This window comes from Myotis myotis, unplaced genomic scaffold (assembly GCF_014108235.1).
Source record: "Myotis myotis isolate mMyoMyo1 unplaced genomic scaffold, mMyoMyo1.p scaffold_m19_p_10, whole genome shotgun sequence".
NCBI classification, from domain to species: Eukaryota; Metazoa; Chordata; class Mammalia; order Chiroptera; family Vespertilionidae; genus Myotis; species Myotis myotis.
This window is the reverse complement of record NW_023416314.1, coordinates 43,948,906-43,967,766: the sequence shown is the minus strand read 5'-3', so window position 1 is coordinate 43,967,766 and position 18,861 is coordinate 43,948,906. Positions and strand designations below refer to the sequence as shown.

The 18,861-nt window shown below is 46.8% G+C and overlaps 1 protein-coding gene across 2 annotated transcripts in view; it reads left to right on the top strand.

Moving 5' to 3' along the window:
- Window positions 1-8,362: 8,362 nt before the first annotated feature.
- Window positions 8,363-18,861, top strand: part of DCHS1 (dachsous cadherin-related 1) — a 33,522-nt gene continuing 23,023 nt past the window's right edge. For both annotated transcript variants that reach the window (XM_036325257.1, XM_036325254.1), the window contains exon 1: window positions 8,363-8,629. The gene's annotated coding sequence lies outside the window, so the exon portion shown is untranslated. The remainder of the gene's footprint in view (window positions 8,630-18,861) is intronic.

Below are 18,861 nucleotides of genomic sequence, written 5' to 3'. Positions count from 1 at the left end.
GTATGTGCTACACTGGTGAACAAAAGAAGCTTACTGTTTAGAGAAGTACAAAGACATTTAATCACACCAGAAACTTGCAACTGTGATAAATACCACAAAGGAGAAGTACTAGGCACCATGAGAACCCATCACGTGGGGATTGACCTAGTCAGAGAGGTCAGGGAAGATGTCTTTGGTGGAGTGGTGCTTCAGCTGAAACCTGAAGGGTAAATGAGAGGTCACTTAAGAGAGGAAAGAACCAAAGCATGCCCTGGGAAGAGGATACGTTTATGTGATAGCATTTTAAAGAATCAGTGCAGCCGAAACCGGTTTGACTCAGTGGATAGAGCGTCGGCCTGCGGACTGAAAGATCCCAGGTTTGATTCCGGTCAAAGGCATACACCTTGGTTGCGGGCACATCTCCAGTAGGAGGTGTGCCGGAGGCAGCTGGTCGATGTTTCTCTCTCATCGATTTTTCCAACTCTCTATCCCTCTCCCTTCCTCTCTGTAAAAAATCAATTTAAAAAATCTTTAAAAAAAAGAATCAGTGTGAATAGGAGCTGCCATCTTCTTAAATGGTCTTGCCCTCTGCTCCCAAGATTAATCTGGAAGGGCACAGGAGTCAGCCCAGGCCATCTGAAAGCTTTCCTCAGAATTTCTGGATGTGTTGGTGTTGTTATAAGGCTTATTTAACTATGGTTTTTAACTAAGTACACATATAATATTAATTTTAAAATCAGTTAAAAACATCAGGAGGGTTCGGTTGGTGTAGCTCAGTGGTTGAGCATTGACATATGAACCAAGAGATCACAGTTAGATTCCGGGCCAGGACATATGCCCGGATTGTGGGCTCGATCCCCATTAGGTGGCAAGCAGGAGGCAGCCGATCAATGAATCTCTCTCATCATTTCTCTCTCTCTCTCTCCTCTCTCTCCCTCTCTCTTCCTCCCTGAAATCAATAAAAATATTTTTAAAAACCATCAGGAGGGAGAAGAGACAAGTCTTCCAAATAGAAGTATTCCAAGTAATATACCACATATTATGCTATGATATACATCATATGTGCCCCCTCCAGGAGCTGGAGCTTAGCCCTCCCTGAACCCCTACACCAAAATTAGTGACTTACTTCCAAAGAACAGAATATGAAAAGGGAAAAATATGTAGCTTTACAGTGGACAGACCTGGCAGACACAACTTTAACCAAGTGATCAAAGTTAACATCACCAGTGATAATTCATGTTGATATAATATACCTCCTGATATGATGTGATGAGAAGGGCACTTCACCTCTGCGGCTCTCTTTCCTCCCAGTCTAAGGAACATCCTACAAATGCCTGGCCAGTGCTCTTCAAAACTATCAAGGTCATGTAAAAAAATAAGGAAAGGCAGAGAAACTGTCACAGACCAGAGGAGACTAATTAAACATGATGACTAAATGCAATGTGGTATCCTAGATTGAATCTTGGGATAGAAAAAGGACATTGGTGAAAAAATGGGGAAATCAGAATAAAGTTTACTTAATAGTAATGTACCAAAGTTAACCTTTTATTTTGAAAGATATATTGTAATTATTTAAGCTGTTATCATTAGAGGAAACTAGATGAAGGCTATATGGGAACCCTCATATCATCTTTGCAAATTGTCTATAAATCTAAAATTACTCCAAAGTAAAAATTTAAAACATCAGCAGGAGAAAATGAAGCAAAATAAATTAAAATAAAAACAAAAACCAGAGACACTGAGAAAGTCTTGACAGTATTTGAATTTCTGGTTCCTTTTGCCAGTCAGCTCCCAGGTTTGGTTATCTAGACCAAAAAATGTACCCTTCTTTCTCAAACGGATTCAACTAGGCTTCTTTCGCATGCAATAAGTTTTCACTCTTACACACTGTCACTACTGTTTTACTATCACTTTCTCCTTATCTCACTGTGGCCTGGTTTCTTTCCCCTCCTCTCTTTCTTTTTTGTTTTCTTAGCAAATGTCGCTTATACAATACAGTATTATCAACTATAGTTCAGGTTATACATTCAATCCTCAAACCAAGTTGGATTTTTTTTTCCAATCTCTCTTCATTTCCTCCAACCCCTGCCCTTGGCAACTACCATTCTACTTTCTGTACTTTCTGTTTCTATGAGTTTGACTTTTTTTTTTTTTTTTTTACGTTTTCACGTATAAGTGATACCATGCAGTATTTATCTTTATCTGGCTATTTCACTTAGCACAATGCTCTCCAGATTCATCCCTGCTGTCACAAATGGGAGGTTTTCTTAGTTTTAAAGGGTAAATAATATTCACATATATTATATTTTCTGCATCTATTCATCCTTTGACAATTATGGGTTGTTTCCATGTCTTGGCTTTTGTGAATAATGCTACAATATGCACAGGGTGCAGATTATCTCTTCGAGATAGTGATTTCATTTTTTTTGTATATATATATAAGCAAAGTGGGGTTGCTGGGTCATATGGTAGTTCTATTTTTAATTTCTTCAGGAGTCTCCATACTGTTTTCCATAGTGGCTATACCAGTTCACATTTCCAACAACAATGTACAAGGGTTCACTGTTTCTCTACATCCTTGCCAACATTCGTTATCTTGTGCCTTTTAAAAGTAATATATATCCTAATAAGTGTGAGGTGATAGTTCATTGTGGTTTTGATTTTGATTTTCCTGATAGTGATTTTGAATACCTTTTCATGTACATGTTGGTCATTTGTATATCTTCTTTGGAAAAATATGTATTCAAGTCCTGTGCCCATTTTTTTTTCATTGGGTTACTTGGTTGCTTTTTTGGTGTTTGTGTGTGTGTGTTTGTGTGTGTGTGTGTGTGTGTGTTTGCTATTGAATTGTATGAATTCCTTGTATATTTTGAATATTAAACCCTTATCAGATTTGTGATTTACAAACATTTATTCCCATTCTATAGGTTCTCTCTCTTTTTTTATTGTTTCTCCAGCTGTACAGAAACTCTTTGCTTTGATATAGTCGCTTTTGTTTAATTTTGCTTTTGTTTCCTTTGCTTTTGGTGTCAAATACAAAAAGTCATTGCCCAGACCAACATCACTACACTGAAGTTCTTCCAGTTTTACTTTCAGAACTTCCGTTCAAGTCTTTCATCTATTTTGAGTTGATTTTTGTGTATGGTTTAAGATAGTGGTCCAGTTTCAATCTTTTGCATGTGAATATCCCGTTTTCCCAACCCCATTTGTTGAAGAAACTATCATTTCCTCATTGTGTGCTCTTAGCTCTATTGCTGAAAGTTAATTCATATGCATGGGTTTATTTCTGGACTCTACTAGTATATTCTGTTCTGTTGGTCTATGTGTCTGTTTTCATGCCATAACCATACTGGTTTTTATTCCTATAACTTTATAATTAGTCTGAAACCAGGAACTGTGATAACTCCAGCTTTGTTCTTCTCCTCCTCCTTTCTTTTGAACCCTACGGTTATCAGCTATATCCTAATTCCAAAATCTAATGGAGACCTATCTGACCTCATCTTACTGTGGTATTTTTTTACTTTGTTAGCAACTCTCATTCTAGTAGATATTTCCTTTGGTGGCTTCTATGGTAACATTTTGGACTCTACTATTTTCTTCAAGTCTTACCTTGTTGGCTGTTTCTTCCCAATCTCTTTCAAGGCTCTTCTTTTGTCCCCTTAAAGGCTGCCCAGACCATCTTCTCACTACATGTTCTCCATAGGTGACCACGTCCATTCTCAGAGCTCCACTTAACCACCTATAGACTGATGGCTCCAGAATATCTATCCTCAGTTCAACTCTGTCTTCTCATTTCCAAATTTTATACTCAAACACTTACCAGACATCTTAATTTGGATATGGCATGTACATCTTAAGCTCATCAAGTCTAAAAACAAATTCATTATCTTCTCTATCTCCTTGCAAACTTGCTCCTTCGTTGTTTCCCAAACCTCGTGAGTAACATCACTAAGGTATGACCCAGGAACAAAGAAGGCATCTTAGAGTCCTCCTATGCCACCACTCCTCACTTCTAGTCAGCCACTAAGTATTTGTAGTTTTATCTATTATTCCTCTCTTCTAATCCTAGTATCACTAATTTAGTTTAGATCCTCAGTATAAGTTGGATAATTAAAACTGACTTCTACCTGAATCCCTTTGATTTTCAAGATTGTAGCCAAAATGACATCAATATCACATAACCTGATCATTGTGCTTCCCTTGTTAAATAAAATTTTCAATGCTTCCTCAGAGCCTGGGCCCTTTGCATGACATACAATATCCTCCATTATTTGACCCTATTTAACATTTCTGCTTCCTCCTTTCACACTTGCCCATATGCCCTACACTCCAGCCAAGTCAGTCTACGCAAGACCACCACCACTATCACCTACACACCAACCTCCATGGCCAGAAGCTACTTTCTTTCATGCCTTAGATTTTGAACATGGTGCTGTTTATCCTGCCTGAATGTCCTTTATCCAACTCCTCCCTCTGCTATGCTTCTATTCATCCTTCCAGATCAAGTTCCAGTGTCATCTTTGTGACACCATTTGCTGATGTCCCACCCCTGGCTGAGTTAGGAATCCCCTCTATGCCCACAATCCCAGGCTTTCCTCTATCATACACTTCCCAGTGCTAATTTGCAGATCTGTCTTCACAGTTTACTGAGTTCCTCAGTCATATCTTAACTATGTATTTTACGTATAAAGCCAGCACACAGTAGACACTTATATGTGTCTTCAGTAAATGAATAAAGCAATAAAATATCTTTAGGTCAAATATCTATAATAATAAAAACATAATATCGACCGAACGGCTGAATAGCGGAACATCCATATGAACGACCTTCCGGACGACCTTCCAGATGAAGCCAGGGCTGCGAGGGCTGAGGCAGCCAGGGCTGCGAAGGCCTACTCTTGCATGAATTTTGTGCATTGGGCCTCTAGTATCTCAATAAAATAAAAAGGAAAAACATTTAGGTTCTTCTGTTTTAAAAACTCTCTGGCTCCCTAAAATACCTGATCCCTCCCCCTGACACAGATCTCTCTTCTTCCCTGTAGTCAAGCCTCTTTAAAGAATGGTCTCTACTCTAAATCTTCAGTTCCCTTCACCTCACTAGTTCCACTCCTACCACTCCACCTACCCCATTGTCCACAAGGTCACCAGTGGCTGCCCTCTCACCAAACCCAATGGATACCTTTCAGCCCTTATCTCGTTGACTTCCTCTGTGTTGTTTGGTCCTGATGACCACTCCCTGATTTATGGCTTATATCAAAAAAATTTTAAATATTTTTTTATTTAATTTAGAGAGTGAGGAAGGGAGAGGGTTAGATAGATAGCTTCATGGCTTCTTTTTTAATTTTTTAAAAACATGTTTTTATTTATTTTAGAGAGAGATAGGAAGGGAGAGGGATAGATAGAAACATCCATCTACTGCTTCCTGCATACCCACTACTGGGGATTGAACCCACAACATGGGCATGTGCTCTGACCAGGAATCAAACTCATGGCCTCTTGGTTCATGAGTCGATGCTCAACCACTGAGCCATACCTTCATGGCTTCTTTTTTAAAAAATATTTTTTTATTAATTTCAGAGAGGAATAGAGAGGGAGAGAGAGATAGAAACATCAATGATGAGAGAGAATCATTGGTCGACTGCCTCCTGTACATCCCACACTGGGGATCGAGTCCACAACCCGAGCTTTTGCCCCAACTGGGAATCAAACCATGACCTCCCTGGTTCATAGGTCAATGCTCAACCCCTGAGCCATGCCAGCCTGGCGTTCATGGCTTCTTTATTGGCCTTTCCCTTGGATTGGCCAATGCTCCCTTCCTTTCTTCTCCCTTTCTGGCCATTCCTTCTCTCTTTCCTCCCCCTCTCCTCAACCTTTAAATGTGGGAGCTCCTCAGGTTTTAGACCTCCTTCTCTCTCCAATGTACTTTCTGCCCCTGGGCAATCTTATTCCCTCTCTTAGCCTCACTTACCATTTGCCACATTTACCATCTAAGGCTACCCAAACCTAAAGTGATTCCTCATTTTTCCAATCTGAAAATGTATACCTTTAAGAATGAGGATCAAAAGTTTACTTCTATTATTTAATGGACTATTTCAGCCACCTAACACATTTTCCAGAATGGATGACCTTCCCTTCAGTGAAGTGAAGATTGTGGGTGAGCGCACAGCACAATTTGAACCCACACATGATGCAGTCACTGGAAACTTGATCCCAACTCACAAGTCCCATTTGCATCACACTAGGGCAGTGGTTTTTGGCATGAGTCCTGCAGGATTATACCCATGACCTCTAAAAATTAATGTATTGCCTTTTAAAATAATTTTTAATTATCAATATTTTTACTCATACAGAAAAGGGCATAAGTACCAGTGTTCAGCTCAATGAATTGTCACCCATATAACATCACTCGGGTCAAGAAATAGAACATTTCTAGCATCCCAGAAGCCCCTCCTAGATACCACTGTATGGCTTTTAAAAGCAATCTTTAAAAAGTGTATATAGAGACATACAACACATGCAGTAGTGAGGTCATACTACCAGGAATAGTTACCAAAGCTGTGCTAAATTACTTTGACTATGGATTCTGGGGCACATGACCTATACAAGCATCTGAAATAGTATTGTTCAGGATATTTCAGGTTAATGGTTCTTGCCCAAACAGTAAAAATAGTATTTATTGAGCACTTACAATGTGCCAGATTTATGGTTTACATATATTAAATAATTTCATCCTCAGCCCCACTTTTTAGATGAGAAAACTGAAGCAGAGACAGGTTAAGTAACTTTCCAAGAGCCACACAGCTCGAAAATGGCAGAGTCTGGACCCCAGCCAGGCAGTCTGGTTCCAGAGTCCACAAGCTTAGTCACCATACCATACTGCCCTATCCAGTGGTTTGTTGTTCAAAATAAAAAGTAAATGAGAGCAAACCCTGTAATATAAGAGACTTTGTAAGAACTCAAATATAAGGTTACTCCCTCTTTCCTGAGGGATGATTTTGGAAAAACAAAAAAGGAAAAACCTCACCCTATATTCAAGTTTATACGGTATTTGCAGATGACTCCCAAATATTTATGTCCATCTCAGACCGCTCTTCCAAGCTGCAGACCTACCTACCCAACAGGCACTTCAAAGTCAGCAGTCCAAATGGAAAGTCATCCTCCTCCTGTATCATCTCCCTACCAGCTCCTCCTCCTCCCTTTGTCTAGCACAGTGAATGTCACCACCATCCACCCAGTTGCCCAAGCCAGAAACCAAGGACTCCAGCCTCTCGTTCAAAATCGCATTCCCTTCTCCTTTAACTGAAACTCTGTGCTCTCTCCCCAGAAGTTCCTGCTCTCTTTGAACAAGTCTCAAGTCCAGGATACCTTTGGACTCACACCTACTCAAAGCCATAGGACAGAAGGGGAGGGGTCAAAACTCTTCGAGTTCTTCAATACTCTCTGCCTGTGTTTTATCTCACTTCTCCCCATTTTCTCCACCAAGTGGGCACCTCAAGCTCCTTCCCACCTCCCTGCCCAGTTTCCATCTCACTTTCCTTTCTCTGGGGTATTTGTGAGTTAGACCACCATCCCCAAATCTCTTTGTTGCAATACCCTCCAATCTCTAGCCTCAAGTTTGGTAAGAAAGAAGTTAGGGAAAGAGAACTGAGCGATGAAGAGGGAGAGGGGATAAAGATAATGGGATAAATAGAAGTGACTAGGAGAGGGAATGGAGAGATTAAGGAGGAAGAAGGTGGGAAAGAGGAGGACAGGGACTGGAGAAATGACGGAAGGGAATGGGGAGAAGGCAGGAGGAGAAGCGGGTGATGAGGAAGAGACGGGGAGAAAGGGACAGGGGGAGAGATGAAGAGAAGAGATGGGGAAATGGGGTGGAGAGCTAGGGAAGGGAGAGGGGCATAGGAGAAGAGTTGGGGGGAGAGGACCGAGGAGAAGGGATGGGGAGAAGAAGCGGATGGGGGAGAACGAAAGGAGAATAGAGAGAAAAGAATTGAGAGGGAGAAGGGTTGGGCGCGCGAGAGAATAGGACAGTGAGGGAGAAGAGGGGACGGGGGGGGGGGGGGGAGAGTGGGGGGCGGGAGAGGAGATGGAAGGGGAAGACGAGGAGAAGGGGGCGAGGAGCGAGGACGTAAAGAACGGGATGGGAGGAGGGGACGGGGCGCAGTGACCTGGAGAAGGGAAGGGAACTGGGAGGGCGCAGAACTGGGGCCGGATCCGGCGCCCGGGACGGGGGCCGGGAAGTCGAGGGGCGGAGGAGGCCGGGCGGGTGCTGGGGGGGCGGCGGCGCGGGGCGCGGGGGGAGCGGGGGCGGGGGCTCGGCGGGCAGAGGGGCGGGGGCTCGGGTTACCGCGCGGAGGGCGGGGGAGGGGAGGGGAGGGGGCGCGGGGCCGCGGCGGCGAAGCTCGCATCCTCCGCGGGGCGGCTGTGGAGGAGGCGGCGCCCCTGCGGTGGTGGTGACGGCGGCGGACGGACACACCGACGGCCAGGGGCGCGGGGACCGACGGCGGTCTTCCCGGAGCTCATCGCGGGCCCGGAGACGACAGCGGCGGACGATGCGCAGCCCCAGGCCCCGGGCGGGCGGGCGCTGCCCGGGGGGCTGACCGCGGCCGGACGGCACCCCTGGACCGGGCGAGGGAGCCCGCGCCGCGCGGAGGTCAGTGCCCGCCGCCGTCCGGCCCTTTCGGCCGCAGTGGCCAGGCCCGGCCGGCCGCTCCGGGGCGGCGGCGGCGGCGGTGCAGCCGGGGGCTTTGTTCTGAGCCGGAGACAATGGGGGAGGGGGGGCCTGGGCCTGCGGGACGCGGGGGAGCGTGAACGTGTGCGCGGGGGCAGGGCCTGGGGGGTCTTTGTGTGCGTGTGTCCTCGAGTCAGGGTGTGTTGGAGGGAGAGCGCCGGGGGTGCGGGGTGCGGGCAGGGTGTGTGTGCGTGCATGGGCTGTGTGAGTGCGTGTCACTAGGAGGCTGTGTGCCTGTGTGTGTCTGCTGGCTGCGTGTGTGTATGTGCGTGTCACTCCGAGGGTGTGTGGGTTAGAATGAGTGTGTGTCATGGTGAGTGAGTTCCTGTGAGGGAGTGTGCGTGTGTGCGTGAGTGTGCGTGCGTGTGTGTGTGTGTGTGTGTGTGTGTGTGGCTGCCTCTGTGGGAGCCATGTGTCAGAATGTGGAGGATTGTGTGTGTGTGTGTGAGACAGAGACAAACTGAGAGACAAAGAAACTGAGGGGGCAGAAGTAAAGAGCAGCAGAGGAGAGACAGGCAAAGCCTCAAGAGGAGGCCGGTCACCCAGGTGGATGTTCTGAGTTTGTGTCCAGGACACCTGGGTCGGAGTCCTGCGCAGGGGACGGGGAGGTCACCACAGGCCTGGTTCCACGTGGAGGGGGTGGGGAGAGGGAGATCTAGAAGCACAATGAACTCAGTGTGGCGTGGGCTGGGCCGGCAGCCATGGGGTTATAGGCCAGAAAAATATTGTTGCTTATGTCAACTCCTCAAATACCCACAGGGGACACAGTCATAGCCCTACTCAACCCACAGGGGACCCAGTCCCAGGCAACACACACATTTAGAAGAAATGCCTTCAAAGCCATCACACACGCCCAGAGAGCACTGTCAGAGCCAACACGCACCTACGGAAGATGCTCTCAGGACAACACACACCCACGGTAGGAATGATACAGCCAATACGTTCCCACAAGATCACTGTCAAGACCAACACATACTGTGGGGGGCACTGTCACAGCAATGCATACCTACTGGAGTCATTGTCACAGTCAACGCATCATCTAGGTTATCCTTCTTCAGAGCTGCATACAAAACAGGTATCCCGGAGCCCTGACACTAACAGGGAGCTGTATTGCAATCAGTCACCACACACCCACTTGTACAAACCATAGGAGACACACTTTTAGGTGACATGCACACACCACAGAGTGAGCTGTCCCAGCTGCTAAATAAACTCCCATTAACTTATGCTGCTCACACCATGACTCCTCATCTATAGACTGCCAGGCTTACCCTCTTCAGGCCTGACAATTTGAGGGCCAGGATCAGTCTTCCCCATGCCCTATATCCTGTCGTAGTTCTCAGTGTCCCTCCAAAACTTCAGCCTCACAGATCCTTAGCTCCTGTTACCTTCCTCCCCTTCCCAGAACCACTCTGTAGAACTGGTCCATCTCTAAAATTCTAAACTTCTGCATTCCCCTCTCTACCCAAAACCTCCTGTGTCCTGCCAGCTCTCAGATGCCCTCACTTCCATTATACTTATTCTTCAACTCATAACGATCTTTTGCCCTTGACCTCTTTGCTTTCTCCTAATCTGCCCCTTGACTGGCTTTGTGCTCTTCTTCCAATGTATACATGTAGGACCCTCCCTTCAACCACTCCGTGGTCACTCTTGGTTACATTGTCCTTGAGCCCACCCATCCCACAAAATCTTAACCCTAGCTGGAATGAACTTTCAACTACACCAAGTGATGCTTCTATAAATTCATGCTTCTATAAATTCCACCCTCAACTAGGCCCTCCATAAATAAATAAATAAATAAATAAATAAATAAATAAATAGGTGATTTGTTTTATTTTTGTCACACCTCTTAACCTCATATCCCTCACCCATTGTTTTCAGCAGATTCTTTAGTCATTTGCTGGCTCGTTCATTTAACAAACACATGTTAAGCATTTATTCTGTGCCAGGCAGTGAGGTAGGTGCTAGCATTGCAAGGATGAACAAATGGACATGGTCCTTACCTTCATGTAGCTTACAGGTTATGGAGTGAGTGCTATAACATGGCAGCACGTAGCCAGTGTAGAGAGGTCAGAAGAGGCGTTCTGGAGGAAGTGACATGTAAGCTTCAGTTTGATGGATAAATAGGGAGTCAACCAAACGAAGGTGAGGTGGGAGAGAGGGAGGTGAGGTGGATGGGTGGAGAATATTCCAAGCCAAGGGAGCAGCATGAGAAAGGCCACGTGAAGAAAGTGATATATGTTGAGGTATAAAGCAATCCAGTGCGCCTGGCACTAATAGCACTGTGTCAGGAGAGGTGATGTCTGGGAGAGAGAGGCCGATGGAGGGTTAGTTCTATCATGCGTTCTTATAGTTCATAGGACAAATATTTAACCCAAGAATAATGGAACATCACCCAATCATTTAAAGTTGTGGTGTGATATGATCAGATCTGTTCTAGAAATATCACTCTGACAGCAGTGTGGAGACTGGAGGGAAGAGACTGAAAAGGGGGATAGTTGGCTGCTGCAGGAACCCAGGAGGGCATCTCGCTGGCCTGAACCGGAGTAGTGGCAGTTCAGAGGGAGGAAGTAGATGGTTTCAGGAGCTCTTTAGGCAGTGAGGTCAGCAGGGCTCAGTGATAGAGTGGATGTGAAGATTGAGGAGAGGAGGAGGTAGGAATACCTAACCTGGTCTACTTGAACACTGAGAAAACGGAGGCCACCCTGCTTAAATTCCTCAAATTTCTGCCTCTTCCCTCAAATTTCATCTGCATCCTCCTCAACCTCTTCTGTTTTCCTGTAAGAATGAGGAGGCAGCTCTTCTATATATGACCTGTCTTGCCCATGTCTTCAGTTTCTTTCCATATACCCAGTCGTCCTTTGAGCATGTGAATAGCCTCCAGTCTCTCCTACCCTCCTTAACCCTGTAATATCCAATTAACCAAGAAACTCGCTTTGCTTCACTACCACATTTTCTGCACAGAGCTGCTCCCATTTCTTTATTCCCATTTACGTCTGCCCTTCCAGTGTAACTGCTCGCCCTAAGAGAAAGTGGCCTCTCACCTGCCAAATCTAGGGACGCTTTTTCAAAAGTCCTTAACTGCTTGACCTCTTGGTGACCATTCTCTTCTATTTGAATCATTTTTGTCTGGTGGCTTCTGAGTCGTTATTTTATTCTATGAACACTTAATGAGCTCTCATGTGCCAACCACACTGCTACGCAATGGGAATACTGTGATGGAGGATACTATTCCTACCCTCAAAAAGTTTAAACCTCAATAGGAGAAGCAGGCAAATAAACAGATGATTACTGGTACAGTATGGTGGGAGTATGTGCATCTCTCTCCCAGAACTCCTGCCTGTCCCTTCTCAGTCTGCTTTAGGGGGTCTGTTGGGTGGCCCCTAAATGTTACTGTTCCTTAGGGTTCTGGCTTGGACCTTCTTATCACTTTACTATATACACTCCTCTGGGTGACCCATCTCATTCATTTCCAAGGCTTTAATTATCACTTATATAAGCTGATGACTCCCAAATATCTACCTCTTTCAGACCTCTCTTCTGACTTCCAGACCTTCATATCTGCTTCCTACCTGATCTTTACTATATAGCTCACAAGCCCCTTAAAATGTCCAATCCTGAATTAATCATTCCTTCCTCCCCAAGCCATTCCCACTCAGCTATCAAGCTACAAACCCAGAAATTAACTGTAGCCACTCCCTTCTCCACATGTCTCATAACTCAGAAAGTCATTGGAACCTGTTGAGAGATCCAAATCTGTTGGGCCAGGTGCCTACTGGGATTCTTGGGGGGAGTGAAAAATGAGGAAGCTGTGACCTGCCATCAGGCCACAAGGCATTACAGTGCCTTGCCATTCTCTCCACTCCACCAGGCCCCCTTCCCTGGAGATGCCATAGGCAGCTCCTTCCTCTAACGCCCCCCTCATATACATCCACTCCACACCCTCCAGCTCCTGGCACCCTAGCCCCTTCTCCTCCTCATATCAAGTTCCCAGATGCGTGTGCTCTTGCCTCTTCTCTCTCCTGCCTATCAGTGGTAGTGGGAACAAGACTGGACTCTCTAGTGCCCTGGTACCTGCAAAGCAAAGTCCCTCCAAAGGGATTGTGCTGTTGGATCCCTTCTTTTTCCTGGCTTCCCATTGCCTACCCCTTCCTTCATTTCCAGTGTCAGTATTTCCTGGGTAACCCTCTGATGTCCAAGCATTTTAAACCAATGCCACATGGGAAGGATTTCTTAGTTCTTGTGTCCCCTGGTGAGAGGGTACTTCCTCCAAGAAGTCCACCTGGAACCCCCAGGCCTGAGTCACGATGCCCCACTGTGTTCTGCTTAGCATACTAGAATCTCTTTATGTTTCTCTCTCTAAGCTACTCAAAGGAAGGAGCTGTTGTCTTTCAGGGCCTAGAATTCCCATAAGGTTGGTGAGGAAGGAGGAGGGGAGGGAGGGAAGGAGGGAGCAGGGGTACACATCGGACCTTCCAGCCACACCATTTCCACCTGGATGACCTAGCTTCTCTGAACTCCCCTTTCCTCAGGTGAAAACGGAGGTAACATTAAGAGAGTGGCTTTGAGGATTCAGAAAGAAAACAACTATTAAGTGCTCAACTTTAACTTAATTTTATTTCCGTCTCAGTCCCTCTACTGTGCTTACCTGCCCCTCAGCCTCCTACCTCCCACTTCCCCAAACTTGTTCTTTCCTCTCGACATCTCTGGGTTGCTACATCTTCAACTTCTCTGCTAGCTCCAGCCGCATTGGCCTCCTCTGCAGTCCGGACTCCGCCGGTCAGGGTCAGAACTTAGGACCAGGCCCTTGCTGCCCGTCACCACCACCCCTAGATCTCTCACCATTTCCAGGTCTCCCTACCTGTGGACACCGCAAAGGCAGCAGGGACTCGATCTCTCCAAGTCACTGCTATTTCCCTGCTGCTTAATATGGTGTTTGGCAGATGGTAGGTCTTCAGTAGATATTTGTTGAATAAATCTACTGATGAATCATTTCACAAGCATGCCCTAGGCCTGCCTCTCCCGCTTTTTTTTTTTCCTTTGTCTTCTGCAGTCCTCCAAGCATCTTCTAGTCCCATCCCCTATATCACCACCTGACTCCATGCCCACTCGGACTGGCAACTACCTCATCACTGATTTTCTCTCTTAAAGCAGAAATTCGCTCATTTTCCTTCCTGGATTTCCAAGCCCTCCAGCAGAGGAGCAGTAGTTTTGGAGTCCATCGGGGCTGTGTTCCAGCTGTCTCTCTGCTACTTGCTCTGAGCCTCAGTTTCCTCATCTGTGAGATAGTACTTATCCCAGGGTTATCTGTGTGTCCAGAACACAATAGCAGCTGATATTTATCGAGGCTTCTCTGAATGCAGACACCGTGCTAAGTTTTTATAGCACTCATTCATTTAACTCTGTACAACCATAAAGTAGGCCCTTAAATCCCCATTTTACAGAAGAAGAAACAAAGAGTTAGAAAGGTTAAACAACTTTCCCAGGGTTATGCTGTAAGTGGTAGAGTCAGAATTTGAACTCAAGTCTGTCTGACAACAGAACCTATCTTTTTCTTCTTCTTTTTAATCCTTACCCAAGGGTATGTTTTTTGGGTTTAGAACAGAGGAAGAGAGAGAGAAACATTGACCGGTTGCTTCCCATACACACCCTGACAGGGGATCTAACCCACAACCATTTTTCGGTGTACAGGATGACACTCTAACCAACTGAGCACCCATCTTCTTAACCACTGCAATACTAGTTCATGCTTGCACACTTATAAGACATTTATTGCGTGCCAGACACTGTTCATACTGCGAACATAGTGCAGTGGTATCAGTATCGTCCTTATTTTATAAATGAGGAAATGGAAGCACTGAGAAATTAAGTGGCTTGCCCAAAGTCACACAGCTAGCTAGTGTGAAGCTGGGCAAAAATCCAGTTGGTTTGGTCCCAGATTCCACATCTTCACCACTATCCTGCCCTGCTTCACTGTGATGTATTGCCTTCCTATTCTGGGAGTTCGATAAGTGTGCATTGGTGAATGAATCTATGCTGACATCTTTTCTATGGCTACTTATTAATCAATTCATTCTCTCTCATTTCCCACTGCAGCAGGGTTGCGCCCTATGGCTCTCCTTACTGTTCTCCCCAAGGTCACTAGTGAACTCCTCATTGCTAAAGTCAGCAGCCACTTCTCAGCCCTCATCTTACTTAACTCTGCTGCCGACCTTTCCCTCCTTGTTGAAATGTTTCCTCCCTTCTGTGATACTGTCTGTTTCTCCAAGAAGAATAAAGTCTCCTCAGTCTGCACTTTATTTTTTTATTTTTTCAGTCTGCACTTTAAATGTGACTGTTCCCCAGGACTCTATCCTAGACTCTCTTCCCACTCATCCTGATGGTCCCCACACCCATGGCTTTCCGTTACTCCTGGATTTGTCCAAGTCCAGACCTCTCTCCTAGGCTCCAATCCAGCTGTGCCTGGGACAATTCCAATGGGGATCCCAACAAGCACCCCAAAATGGCTTCTCCTCTGTGGTACCCTAATGGCACCACTTTAGTAACCAGGCTAGAAGCCTGGGAGTCGGTCTGGAACCCTTCTATTCCCTCATCCTTTCTGAAGAGTCAGTGGCCAAGTCTTGTCAGCTTCAGTTCCTTGCATCTTACTTCTCTGTGTCCTTAACCCACTGCCTCTGACCTGGGCTGTTACAGACACCTCATACCTGTCTCCCTCCTGTAAGTCCTCTTCTTCAGGTCTCCCTTAGCTTACTGGGGACTCTCTCCCCACAACTCTCTTGTAATTTCTTCCTCTCTCCATCTTTCCCTTCTCCCCGAATCCCAAGCAGTGTGGAGTGATAGTCCTGGTTTCAAATTGAGGCTGTGTTAACTCAAGGAAATGGTTTCACTTAGAGCTTCAGTTTCTTCAATGGAAGGCGGGACACCTTCCTCACAGGGTTGTTATGATGATTAAACAAGATACTGTCTGTGAATTGCCTGGCATAGGGCCCAGCACACCATAAAAGCTCAGAAAATAGACTTTCTTTCTGCTTCCTCTGCTCACATCCGTCCCAGCCTCTCCCTGAGGTGCCTTCTGGGAGCTAGCCCTCGGGAGAGCCAGGCTCCAGGTACTGCCCTGGCCACTGATCACTGTCCCTTGGGAAGCCAGTTTGTCATCCTTTTCCTCCCTCTCTTTTCCTTATTCTCCTCTCTGCCCCCTACCCTTCCAGCTCTGTCTTCTGCCTCTATCTACCTCCCCATCCCATCTCTCCAGGCCCACTGTTCCTGTCTCTGACTTACCTCCCCTTTCTGCATTAACTCCACTCGCTTTCCTTGGCCATGTACACTCACTCTCCCTCAGTCTTGCTCCCTGTCATCCACCCACCGGAACTCTTTCCTCTCTCCCTTAGGCCTGGCCCTGTATCTCCACCTCCCTTTGCTCACCTAAGCCACCCTCTTCTTCCTCCAGTTCTGTGCCACTCTCGCTTTAGTAGCTCTCCTCCTCACCCTGTTGTCTTTCTGGTCCCTGCCCCTCCCTGGCGCTGGGACAGGAAGTTGAGGGAGGAGGCCTGAGTGGTGCCAGCTCCCCCAGCCTGCTTCCCCTTCTGTACCTCGGGCCACTCCTCTACTTCCTCCTGGAGTATCCCCTTCCCTCGTGGTCCCCCTATTCCTTCCCCAACCCACTTTTCCTTCCTCTCCCATGTACCCCTGCTCCCAGGCCCTATAGACACACAGGCGGCGGGGTGGGGGGAGGATTGACATCACATTGCAGGCCCCAATGAACAGTCTCGCCCCTCCCCCTCCTAATGAGAACCAGCTGTGGTTCCAGAGGCCCAGATGTGGGGGTAGAGGGGGAGAGCAGGATGGAGCCAGAGGACAGAGTAGCAGGACGGGGACAGAGTGAGGGCATGCAGCAAGGCAGAACTGGGTGGGAGAAGAGGTGTGAAGACCTGGGGAAAGAAAAGATAGATCTGGGCAGGAGGCAGGACAGACAGGTTGGGGAAAGACAAGATGATGGCTGATCTGGAGGAAGGGATGGGACAGACCTGGAGAGGGAAAGAGACAGGAACAGGGAGGAGGAGCAAGTCTTGGGGAAGAGGCAGTGAGAAACACTGGACAGATGGGGGAGATGGTGCTGAGATGAGAGCTGGAGAGAGGATGAGACAGTCTCGGGAGAGAGTCTGGAGTTCGAGTTTGGAACTGGAAGCCCTGGAGCAGGAAGTGGTGAGGCAGAGTCCAGACAGAGGCCCCAGGGACCTAGAGGTCACAGCTGCAGCCACAGAGCTGACCACGAGTGCCCCGGCAGCATGTGTGAGAGCATGCCTGCGTGTGGGTGGGTCTGCAAGTGTGTACGCGCGTGCCTGTCTGTGTGAGACTGTGCATGTGTGAAGGTGGGTCTGTCTGTGCATATGGGAAGGTAGTGCGTGGGAGTGTGCCTGTGTGTATATGTGGGAGGGGTGGGGGTATCTGCTTCCCCATGTGATTGTGCCTGTCCATGTGAGGCTTATGAGAAAGCGCCTTTTTGTGTGTATCTGTGTGTATGCTTGCATATGTGTGTGTGTGTGTTTGGGGGAGGGGGAGTCCACGTGAATGAATTTGCACATCTGTGTGTGTGAAAACATGTTTCTCTGTATTTATGAGAAGGGTATCTGTGTATGTGCCCTGGCTCTGTCTGTTGTAGCCTACCCAGGTGTGAATGAATGTGTGCTGAGTGTGCTTGTCTGCAAGTAAGTTAGTGCGTATGTGGATCTGTGGCTTTATGAGTATGCGCGTTTGTGTGTCCACTGTGAGAGTGTATTGGGACAGTTGGCACTGGTAAGGGATCCAGGCTGGGTGATGAGGAGGGCCCTGGGGTCTACACAGTTTGGAAGAAGGGGCACCTGCCTGAGTCTGAATCCCTCCTCTTCAAAGTTGATCTTTCACCTGAGCTTTTATCTCATACCTTTCATATATCCTTTCATTCAAAAAATGCATTGATCATGTACTCTGTGCCATGCTCTGTGCTATACACAAAAGTGAATAAGATACAATCCTGGCCTTCAGATAGCAGACATTCTGTCTCTGGGTGGGGAGGCAGAGAGTTATAACACAGTGTAATAAGTACATTGACCTTACTGTCCATTCTCTCCTCTCCCCACCAACCATAACTGCTTTCTCGCTACTGACTGATCAAATGAATAGAACCAACTTTTAACCCTTATGTGGAACCCAGTCTCTAGGCTTGGGCCATCCCTGTACTTTCAGTCTCTCCCCTCTTTGAATGAGGCAGATGTTCACTCTGACCTCCTTGTTCTGAACTTTTCTGACCTGTTGTTCCTTAGGGCAGCTCCATGGGCCCCGCAGACTTGAGCCCCGGGGAGAGGGATCTTAGTGCACACATAAGAACCCCAGGACTCTCACAGAGCATCTACCTAATGCCCAGCTCTGGGCTCCTTGCTTCCATTGCCTCTAATTCTCACAAAACTCCACAGAGTAGGTCTTACCAGAGCCATTTTAGAGATTAGGAAAATAACAGGGACCGGACTCAAATCCAACTCAAACTCTGGAGATCCTGCTCTTTTTATAGCCTTACACAGATGGAAGAGGGTGGGGGCTGGGAGTGTAAGAGGGGGGCCAGAAACTCTCCTTCCTTAGCAAGACAGGAAGTCCTAGAGCAGAGCAAATCTGTATAGACCCAAGGACACACTTTTGTAGCCACAGGACTGACCATGATGTCTCAAGGGCATAGGCTTACATGTGTTTGTCATCTTAGCTGGCATGTCCATGATTGTTCTCTTTGTGTTGGTAGGTGAGTGTGGTGGTGTGCAATTCTGAGGCTCCAACCATTCATTCAGCACTGATTGCCTGCTGACACTATACCTCTACTAAACACTGGAGAATCAGAGACTAAATAGGACCTTCAAGTTGCTGTCCTCAGGGAGCCTCCAATTCTGAAGGGAGGCAGACACGTAAACAAATCAGGGCTGCTGTGCAATTAATGTCAGTGTGCACCAAAAGCAGTGGGAGCCCAGTAAGAGGGTCCAGCTGGCTCTGTAGGAGGTGATGGAGATGTAGAAGATTCCACAGAACACAGGACATTTGAATTGTATCTTGAAGTTTGAGTAGGAGATGGCCACTTGGAAAGGATTTATAGGGGATATCTCAGACTGAGAGAACACTTCATTCAAGGCAAGGAG